Source organism: Triticum aestivum, chromosome 5B, assembly GCF_018294505.1.
Source record: "Triticum aestivum cultivar Chinese Spring chromosome 5B, IWGSC CS RefSeq v2.1, whole genome shotgun sequence".
In the NCBI taxonomy this organism is placed as follows: Eukaryota; Viridiplantae; Streptophyta; class Magnoliopsida; order Poales; family Poaceae; genus Triticum; species Triticum aestivum.
Window position 1 is genome coordinate 252,476,257 of NC_057807.1, and position 10,627 is coordinate 252,486,883.

A 10,627-nucleotide genomic window follows, 5' to 3' on the forward strand; every position below is an offset into this window, starting at 1 on the left:
CTTATGGTTTGAGGACCGAGTTTATGTGCCCAACAACCCAGAGATCGGGAAGTTAATACTTCAGGAGGCTCATGACTCACCATACTCGATACACCCCGGAAACACCAAGATGTATTTGGATTTGAAGGAACGTTTCTGGTGGACTGGTATGAAGAAGGATATCGCTGAGTATGTAGCCGTATGTGATGTATGTCAAAGAGTGAAGGCAGAGCATCAGAAGCCAGCAGGACTGTTGCAGCCTATGCCGATACCCGAATGGAAGTGGGATAAACTTGGCATGGACTTTATCACCGAACTACCCAGGACCAAGGCAGGATATGACTCAATATGGGTAGTAGTGGATCACTTGACCAAAGTGGCACATTTTATTTCGGTGAAAACCACTTATACAAGTGCAAAATTGGCCAAAATATATATGTCCAGGATCATATGTTTGCATGGAGTTCCGAGGAGCATCGTATCAGATAGAGGGATGCACTTTACTTCAAAGTTTTGGCATCAGTTACGCCAGAATTTGGGTACGAGATTGGAGTTCAGTACAGCATTCCACCCGCAGACAGATGGACAGACCGAGAGAGTCAACCAGATACTGGAAGATATGTTGAGAGCTTGTGCGCTAGACTATGGATCTAGTTGGGATGACAATTTGCCCTACGCTGAATTCTCATACAACAATAGCTACCAAGCCAGTTTGAAGATGGCACCATTCGAAGCTTTGTATGGACGTAGATGCCGAACACCATTGATGTGGGATGAGGTAGGAGACCGACAGTTGTTTGGACTAGACTTGATCAAAGAGTCTGAGGAGAAGGTTAAGTTGATTCGGGATAGACTGAAGATAGCTCAGTCCAGGCAGAAAAGTTATGCAGACTCGAAACGCAAGGAGGTTACCTATGAGATTGGAGACACAACATATCTGCGAGTATCACCCTTGCGAGGGGTGAAACGATTCGGAGTTAAGGGAAAATTAGCCCCGAGGTTTGTAGGACCATATCGTGTTTTGGCAAGGATGGGAGAAGTTGCCTACAAGTTGGAATTACCTGAAGGATTGTCAGGAGTTCACGATGTGTTCCATGTCTCACAGCTGAAGAAGTGTCATGCTGAGATGGCCGATATACCGTTAAAAGATACCGTACCCTTGGAGGCAATTCGGCTGGATAGTGATTTGACGTATGAGGAGAAACCAGTTAAGATTCTTGAGTTTGCCAGCCGAGTCACTCGCAGCAAGGTTATCAAAATTTGTAAAGTTCAGTGGAGCCACCATACCGAGGATGAAGCCACCTGGGAACGAGAGGATGATCTTCGTAAGGTCCACCCGCACCTATTTTCTAACCAACCTGAATCTCGAGGGCGAGATTCATCTTAAGGGGGGTAGGTTTGTAACATCCCAAATTTTCAATTTGGAATGTTATACATAGATCATCCATGCATATCATATTTTATTGCATTTCCGTTCCGAAATCCTCGAAATCCAAAGCAACTCAAGGACCCTCGGAGAGAGTTGGGGATTTCCCGATTTTTCATATTTGATTTTCTACCAAATAGTGAAACGAGGATTTTTGATTTTAATTATTTTTCTCTCCAAAAAATATTTCTTATAAAAATATATGAGAGGAGATAATATGACTTCTCCAAAACAATTGAAATATTGGAGGGAAAATGTTAAAATCATTTGTTAGATTTTATTTGAGTTTATTTGGATTTTATTTGCATTAGAAAATATGCATGTTTTCAAAATTGCATTTTAGGACCAAGAAAATGTTCATCTCGTTCTAAATATTATATTTAGACGATGAAAAGTTGTTTTGGCATTTTTATGTTTTTATTTTATTTTTATAGGATTTATTTTCTGTCGGCGAAATCTTTTTTTTAAAAAAAACTTTCCCCGCCCGACTGGGCCTAAGGCCTAGCCGAGCAGGCCGGCCCAGCCGCCGACGCCTCACGCGCGCGCGCGCCCGCCCCGCCGTCGCTCGGACAGGAGTCCGAGCCGGACTCCGTCTCTGCCGCCGCCTTGGCCCCTCCTCCAAGTCGCCCCCCCCCCTTTATATACGCTGCCACCCCCGCCCCAAACTGCCACCACCACCATCCCCACCGCCCCGAGCCGAGCGCCGCCACCGCACTCGCCGCCGCCGCCTCCGCGCCTCGCCGCCACCGCAGCCGAGCACCGCCGCCGCCGCTTGCCGCCCCGCCGCCGCCAAGCCCCGCCGCCCCGAGAACCGCCACCCCGCCACCCAACCCCGCCTCGCCGAGCCACCTCATCGAGGTACCGCACCGAACCGTCGCCGCCGGTTTTTTTAAAAAACCGTTCGGGTTTTTTAAGAAACCCTAGATCGGTTTTTTTAGTTTCGATTCGTCGGTCTTTCTCGGTTCGTTTATTTAACGGACGTTCGTCCGTACGTTCGTTTAAACGAATGGTTTTACTCCGTTAGTTACAGATAACGAACGCTCATTCGTTAGTCTGTTCATCAGATTTCATTTATCGGATTTATCCACGATTATTTTTTAGTCGCGATTCCTGATCCGATATTAGATTCTGCTTTTCTTCGCGCTCGTTAGTCGGAATCAGGTGATTCAAATGCCTAGAGTTTCGTCTCGAGACCCTCTTTCTATTTAATCAACTTAAACAAAGTTTTGGTACTATAAAATTTGACCTTAGTACAGATTAGTAAACGGATCTTGTTTCTTTCGCCGTTTGAGTTTCGTTGCTCCGTTTGATTTGATTTTTTTTGCAAACTGGAGTTCTTAAGTTGAACTTTCTGGTTAATCTCTTTTATTTGGAGTTTTACTTATGCATATTTGCTAGTTGCTTATTTATGTTATTGTTTGTTTGCGATAGAATTCCCGGAGTGCGAAGCGTGTTACTACGAGTCTCTAGGATTCACGGATCGTCAACAAGGCAAGTAACACATTGATCATACTCTAGAATACCCAGTTTTCATTGCATTAGTTCAATCCTCAAACATTGCATGATTAGGATGTCTTTAACTTGTGGGTTGGGAAGTAGTTGCTGAGGTAGAACCTATTGCCCTGTTTATTATCAAACCCTTGGGAGTTACTTCTACGCGTTGCTTATTTTGCCATGCTATGCTTGTAGACGTGGATTGGGTTTGAGTGTATCCATGACAGATGTGAGATTATTTATTAATGGATTACTTGCGTTGGCAACTTAAATACACATCTGGGTGGATTGACGCACCTGGGGAATCCAGTGTTGTTTGTTTTATTTTTGGAAATCCCGGGGTATCCGTGCGATCTTCCTATGGACCACCACCCAGGCTCAAAGGGAACTGAGATTATTCATGCTAGAAACTTCCATGTGCATCCACAAGCTATTATGGGCTCTAGCATAGTTGAGTAAGTTACGTGAAGCTCTTGAAGAGGTAGATCAGCAGGTAGTGGGTTTTGTAGGTTTGGTATGGTCTACCCAGAGTAGAGAGTTAATGTTTCTGAAAGACTGTGTCTCGGTCATCCGTTTCTCAAATGCCATGTAGTGCAAGAAATCCAACGGAGGCGATCGAGTCTTGTGGGAAAAGTGCGCAAACCTCTGCAGAGTGTACAAACTAATCATGGTTAGCCGTGCCCCCGGTTATGGACAATTTGAGTATCTAGTACTTGAGTATTCACATGTGTCTCAACACTCTTAATTAATATTGTTGGGTTGTTAATGACTTTAATTCGGGATTGAGAGGGGGTTTACCTTCTCGATATTTTATCAACCAACTTTGTAGTTAAATAAAATATATTCCTTTGTTGTAGGAAAAAAATTTGCTTTCCGCAAAAACTATAATCCTAGAGCTTTCCACCAACCATATATGCATGTAGTGATAGCATTATTATGTTTCCACTCTCCTGTGTTATATTTCCAGCATATTCCATGTGCTCACCCGTTTTCAGGCTACAACGTATTATGTTGCAGACTTTTCAGACAAGGAGTAAGGTTTGTTAGGTCGTTGCCGTGCAGCTCAGCTATGCTATTGGAGTTGATGGACTCACTTTATCTTCCAAGCCTTCCGTTGTTATCGCATTAGATGGCCTTAAGCCATATTATTGTAATAAGTTCCCTTTTGAGACATTCAATGTAATAAGTGTGTGATTGCTACTCTGTTATAAATCCTTCGAGTACTGTGTGTGTCAGCATTACTGATCCAGGGATGACACTAAGGCACAGAGACTTGACCGTTTGAGGTCGGGTCGCTACAAAGAACCTGACTCTTATTGAGATGGTGAGAACGATGCTTGATGAGTACAAGACGCCAAAACACCTTTGGGCGAAAGCGGTTGATAGAGCTTGTCATGCAACAAATAGCTTGTATCTTCACTACATGCATACGAGCTTCTCACCGGTAACAAACCCCAAGTTGGATACTTTTGAGTATTCGGCTCAAAGTGCTATATTCTTGATAAGCATCGCCGCTCTAAATTTGCTCCTAAATCTCATGAGGGTTTCCTACTTGGTTATGGCTCAAACTCTCACACTTATCGTGTCTACAACAATTTCACCGAAAGGTTGAAGAGACGGTAGATGTGAAGTTTGATGAATCTAACGGCTCGCAAGTAGAGCAACTGCCAATTGATGTAGGAGATAAAGACCCTTCGGAAGCAATCCAAGACTTATCTATTGGCAAGATTCGTCCAACAGAGGTGAAGGAGAGTACCTCATCCGTCCAAGTGGAAGCTTCTACCTCACAACAAGGTGAACCAAGAGTTGACACGGAGGCATCCACAAGTGGGACACGCCAAGATGTAGAAAACGAGGAAGTACACCAAGATGAACCTCATCAACCTCCTTCTCCACCTCGATAAGAGAATGACAATGTCAACAATGAAGAACTCCAAGATGATGAAGAAGATGTTCCACCCCAATCCAAGCAAAAGCTCTCACGAGTTCAAGCAAGAGTCTCAAGAGACCATCCCGTTGAACAAATCTTCAATGATAAACAAACCGGGAGAATCACTCGCTCTAAAACTCGTCTGGCAAATTTTTGTGAACATTATTCATTCATCTCTAGCATTGAACCTATGAAGGTTGAAGAAGCATTGGAAGATCTGTATTGGATAAATGCCATGCATGAAGAGCTACACAACTTTGAGAGAAACCAAGTGTGCACATTGGTCGAGAAGCCCGACAACAACCACAACATCATCGGTACCAAATGGGTGTTTCGCAACAAGCAAGACGAAGATGGACAAGTCATTTGCAACAAAGCACGTCTCGTCGCCCAAGGCTACACTCAAGTCGAAGGTATGGACTATGGTGAGACATACGCCCCCGTTGCTAGACTTGAGTCCATCCGCATCTTACTTGCCTATGCTAATCACCATGATATTACCTTCTACCAAACGGACATTAAAAGTGCTTTTCTAAATGGTGAAATTGAGGAGGAAGTTTATGTTAAACAACCTCCTGGCTTTGTTAATCCTAAGAAACCCGACCATGTTTACAAACTTAACAAAGCTCTTTATGGTCTTAAACAAGATCCTAGAGCATGGTATAAATGATTGACCAACTTCCTTATTGAAAGAGGCTTTGAGATTGGAAAGATTGATTCCACTCTTTTTACTAAAAGGGTTAATGGTGAATTATTTGTGTGCCAAATTTATGTTGATAATATCATATTTGGTTTGACTAACCCTCATTTTAGTGAAAAGTTTGGAAGAGCTAATGTCGAAGAAGTTCGAGATGTCTATGATGTGTGAACTCAAGTTCTTTCTTGGTTTGCAAATCAAGCAAACTAAGGAGGGCACCTTTGTTTATCAAACAAAGTACACCAAGGACTTATTCAAGAAGTTCAACATGCAAGAGCAAAGGTATGAAAACACCCATGCCTGCTAGTGGACATCTTGACTTGACTAAGGATGGCAAATCGGTTGACCAAAAGGTTTACCGCTCTATGATTGGTTCATTGTTATATCTATGTGCCTCCCGTCCCGATATTATGCTAAGTGTGTGCATGTGTGCACGATATCAAGCGACCCCCAAAGAATGTCATCTTAAGGCTATGAAAGGGATAGTGAGATACTTAATTCATACACCAAATTTTGGCATTTGGTATCCTAAGAGGTCCTCTTTTGATCTTGTTGGCTACTACGATTCAGACTATGCCGGTGACTAGGTTGATAGAAAGTCCACTTCGGGTACTTGTCAATTTCTTGGTAGATCTCTTGTGTCTTTGTCCTCCATGAAACAAAACTCGGTATCCTTATCCACCTTTGAAGCGGAATACATTGCCGCCGGTTCATGTTGTGCTCAATTACTTTGGATGACCCAAACTCTTAAAGATTATGGGATCTATGTGAAGCATGTTCCATTGCTTTGTGACAATGAAAGTGCTATTAATATTGCTCACAATCCCGTGCAACATTCTCGAACTAAGCATATTGAAGCTTGTCATCATTTCATTCGAGATCATGTTGCTAAAGGGGACATTGATCTTAAGCATGTTCATACCTATAAGAAATTGGCGGCTATATTCACCAAATCGCTTGATGAGAAAGTATTTTGCCGTTTGAGAGGAGAATTGAACATCATTGATGCTTCAAACTTGGAGTAGATACTCCATTTGGATACATGCAAGGCATGAGCCTTTGACTAATCCTTGATATTTCTCTTATGATGATGATCATATGTCTTGGATATATATATATTTGCACCCTTGCATGCTATCTAACCCTTTTAGATACTTGGATGAATCAAAATCTATGAGATTGCAAATCGCTCACATCTTGAGCAATCTCTACATCACCAAGTCTCTACAATATGGTGGTTGAAGTCAAGGAAGCATGAAACCTTTCAACATATCCTTTGACAATTTATTTCTATCAAATTCATGATTATCATTTTGGATACACAAGTGCTCTTCCTTGCAAGACTAACCCATGTAGGTAGATGAACTCAAACAACAAGTGATGCTCCCAAACCATTGAGGAGCTAAATCAACCTTGAGCATCCCACACAAGTTCAAATCTATTCGACTCATCGATTGGAGCTAAGAGGACAAGAATCATCGATTGGAGCTAAGAGGACAAGAATCATCGATTGGAGCTCTATTCGACTCACATTCAAGAAGAACCAAACCTCTTCGATGTGATCTCTCTCTCCAATCAATGATGCTAAACCAAACCTATTCGACTCACATTCGGTCAAACCAAACCATTTCGATGCCACACAAGAAAACAACTCGGTGTTACCGATTTCAATGTTGAGAAGACAATTTGCCATTTGCATCATGCATATTTTTTTCCAGCTCCAATCGATGATTCTTGTCCATTCTATGTGATCTCTCTCTCCAATCGATGATGCTAAACCAAACCTATTCGACTCACATTCCAGAAGAACCCTTCTTGGAAATTGATGTCAAAGGGGGAGAGAGAGATCACATCAAAGCTTAATCACATCAAAGGGAGAGAGATCCCAGATGCTTAGTATTCAAGAGGAGAGAAGTCACATATCTTTAAGAGGGGAAAAGACATGTATATGTTATGATTGTTTTGTTTTGGTTTCTCATGTTTTGCTCGGATTTTCTTTTCCCTACCTTTTTCCCAATATCTCATATAAGATTCAGGGGGAGAAAGACATCTAAGGGAAGGAAATCTTTGAATTCATTGCATATCTTTTACCTTTTGGGGACATGTCTATATCAAATAGAGTACCCAGTACTCACTCTCTACATGTCATCCCGATCTTGGAACTCTTGTGGTTTGCTGTTCTTGCTCTGTTTAGTAGATGTTTCTGTGTTATCTAACCTTGTTTACTCAGGTTCATCTCTTCCAAAGCCAGCTCAAGACCACAAGGTAAGTATATGCATCACACTCATGTGCATGAAGATCTCTTGCTGATGTACATATTGTTTGCAAGAAGGACTCATGAACATTTCCTATGTTCACATCATTTGCTCTGATGCATATAGCCAAGATACATGTAACTCATTGCTTGCTCTGCCATGCTTATGCATTCACATGCTCTTTCATTCCATATTTACATGATTGCATACATGTAGGGGAGCCTATGCATGTTACATGTCCTTCCAAAGCTTTACTTTCTATTCTCTATATCCTTTTCTAAAGCTTTGATGTATGTTGTCATCAATTACCAAAAAGGGGGAGATTGAAAGCACAAGTGCTCCCTGGGTGATTTTGGTAATTAATGTCAACATATATCTTGTTGGACTAATACTTTTATCTAGTATATTTCAGATGAGTTCAGTAGTGGAGTGACGTGGACAAGAGGATTTGGAACCCCTTCAAGATGCTAAGGACAAAAGATTAGCAAAAGCTCAGAAGCTCAAGACTCTTCAATTTCATTTTAGTGATCCAAGATCAAATTGAGTCCATAGGAAAGCCAATACTATTAAAAGGGGATGAGGTGTTGCTTAATGGCTTGCTTGCTCAAAGTGCTTAGTGATATGCTCCAAAGCCCTCAACCACTTTCTCATTTCCACATATGTCCCAAACCTAAAGTCAAACTCAGCCCCACCGATTTCATCTATCCGACGCCACCGAGTTCATTTGACATAGCCACTGCTAGAAACCCTAATCAGTTCGGTCTCACCGATGGAATCTCAGTCTCACCGAGATGGGCTTGCAAACTCTCTGTTGCATGTTGCAATTATTTCGGTCTCACCGAGATATGCAATCGGTCCCACTGAGTTTGCTTGACCAACTCTCTGTTTTGCTTATTACCAAAATCGGTCTCACCGAGTTTGCGTAATCGGTCAAACTGAGTTGAGGTTTTACCCTAACCCTGGCACATCGGTCCCACCGAGTTGACTATATCGGTCCCACCAAAAAGCCTAACGTTCACATTTTGAACTAAATCGGTCTGATCGAGTTTCATGATTCGGTCCCATCGATTTTGGTGAATTGTGCGTAATGGTTAGATTTTGTGTGGAGGCTATATATACCCCTCCACCCACTCATCATTCATGGAGAGAGCCATCAGAACGTGCCTACACTTCCAGCATTCATTTTCTGAGAGAGAACCACCTACTCATGTGTTGAGACCAAGATATTCCAATCCAACCACAAGAATCTTGATCTCTAGTCTTCCCCAAGTTGCTTTCCACTCAAATCATCTTTCCACAAAATCCAAATCTGTGTGAGAGAGTTGAGTGTTTGGGAGACTATCATTTGAAGCACAAGAGCAAGGAGTTCATCATCAACACACCATCTATTACCTTTTGGAGAGTGGTGTCTCCTAGATTGGATAGGTGTCACTTGGGAGCCTCCGTCAAGATTGGGAGTTGAACCAAGGAGTTTGTACGGGCAAGGAGATCGCCTACTTCGTGAAGATCTACCCGAGTGAGGCAAGTCCTTCGTGGGCGACGGCCATGGCGGTATAGACAAGGTTGATTCTTCGTGGACCCTTCGTGGGTGGAGCCCTCTGTGGACTCGCGCAACTGTTACCCTTCGTGGGTTGAAGTCTCCATCAATGTGGATGTACGATAGCACCACCTATCGGAACCACGGAAAAAATCTTCGTGTCTCCAATTGCGTTTGCATACTCCAATCCCATCCCTTTACATTCTTGCAAATTGCATGCTTTACTTTCCGCTGCTCATATACTCCTGCCATGCTTTCTTGAAATGTATTGTGAATGTTTAAACTTGTGCTAAAACTCCACCTCAACTTGAAGAAATTAAAAACTGCTAGTTTTCTTTGTTGAGGGTCTAATCACCCCCTCTAGACACCTCTTCTCGATCCTTTCACTAGTCCGCCCTAGGATCGAACGTTGTCGGGCTCACCGCCTAGACCCTCCTATGTGGGCCCTCCCTATCCTTCGATGGCGTGTGCTGCTGGCCCATGGGAGATGGGTGGGGGCGCCTTCCGTTGCCATGCTTTCTTGGGGACGATCATATGCCGATGGATCTGACTATGATGGGTGTTGTTATCGTTGCGCATGCTTCTTACGCACCAGCATGCACATCGAATGACCTGAGCCTTAACCCCTTACCAGGCGTGCTAGATGTCGAATGGTGATTGTTGATATTAGAGCTAAGTTGCAACTTCTACATTGTTCGGCCAAGGGTTCAAACTCCACACACATGATAAGCAATTTACCCAAATTTAGGCCACCGCGATGGTGTGATACTCTACTCATATTTTACTGTTCTTCGTATATCAATTTCTCGCGACCCCTCTTTGAAAATACTCCTCCTCTTTTATACGCCGGGTCGTAGTTGACTTCTACCTTGAATCTGCATGACGCTGCCAACCTGAATTGTAGGTCTCCATTTTTTATGACGAAAGGGTGTGCCCCATGTTGCTTGCATGTTGCCCATCGTCATCGGGTGCACCATGGCATGGTAGCATTGTACCGGATGCTACCTTTGGACACGTCGTGTCTTGTAGCGGTCGGGGAGCACTGCATACTCTGTACTGGCCCTCCCGGAGGTCCCCAGGAATACAAAGGACCAGTCACGGATGCCCCAACTAGATCCCAAATGCACCCCTCGAACGGGGCACCCTAGCACACCCGTCCACTGAGGTGACATTTGTCTTATTGGTGGAAAACCTGGCGCCCACTCCCATCGGGGACATGAATTCTGCGCGAGCAACCACCTCGCTCAAAAAGCGTGCTTATGCGAGAGAACTGGGGGAGCCCCCTTCCTCGTATCACTGACAACTACCC